The 814-nt window shown below is 34.2% G+C and overlaps 1 protein-coding gene across 1 annotated transcript in view; it reads right to left on the bottom strand.

The window, feature by feature from the left end:
• The window catches only part of LOC106875042 (zinc finger protein 883), a 13,566-nt gene that overhangs the window by 7,092 nt on the left and 5,660 nt on the right, over positions 1-814 (bottom strand). The gene's annotated exons all lie outside the window — the stretch shown is intronic.

The raw sequence follows: 814 nt of genomic DNA, 5'->3' as shown, positions 1-814 counted from the left end.
GGGGACCCAACGGCTCTGCCCTTCCTACTTTATAAGACTAATCAATAAATATATAAACAAAATAAATGAAAACCGTGTCATCTAACTTATATATATATATACATACATACGTGTGTGTGTGTATAAATATGAATGCATGTGTATATGTGATTGTGTGTGTGACAGATTATGTATGTTTATGTAGAGCTAGTTTGTGTATTTGTGTATGCATGCACACAAGAAATGATGAAGGAGGAGGAAAAAAAAAACATACCCGGAGACGACACACAGGTAAAAATGTGAGTATAGCAGTTCAATAATGAACTAATGCAGTCAGTGGTGAAAACATGTCATGAACTGTCTTGGGTTATTTCCAGAATAAGGGGACCAAGTGTCGCTGGTCTTCGACGAGACATCGACATAGACGAATTCAAAGGGAGTGTTTAAAAGAGCACTGATATAACGTTATCGATATATAAATGTATATATATATATACACATACATAGAAAAATATATAAACACAAATGGCAACAGTGTGTGAGGAATTAATTAGCAAACAACAGGTAGGTGACCCTTCCGATGAGAAAAGTTCACATTGAGCTTTGGAAATAAATAAATAAATAAGATTAATAATGTGAAAAAAAAAAGAGAGAGAGAGAGAGAGCAGTGTAAGTTTCTTCTCTCACTCTCTTTGTTAGAAGCTTAATGTTAAGACCATTCATCGGTGTTTAGCGAAAAGTAGTTTCCCCTGTCAAATATTTCCCCATGGCAACTATCTCGTGTTCTTTGGAGTACAAGGCTGTATTCGTATATATATATATATATATATATACA

This window comes from Octopus bimaculoides, chromosome 14, assembly GCF_001194135.2.
Source record: "Octopus bimaculoides isolate UCB-OBI-ISO-001 chromosome 14, ASM119413v2, whole genome shotgun sequence".
NCBI classification, from domain to species: domain Eukaryota; kingdom Metazoa; phylum Mollusca; class Cephalopoda; order Octopoda; family Octopodidae; genus Octopus; species Octopus bimaculoides.
The sequence above is the reverse complement of the archived record's forward strand: the minus strand, read 5'-3'. Positions and strand labels throughout refer to the sequence as shown.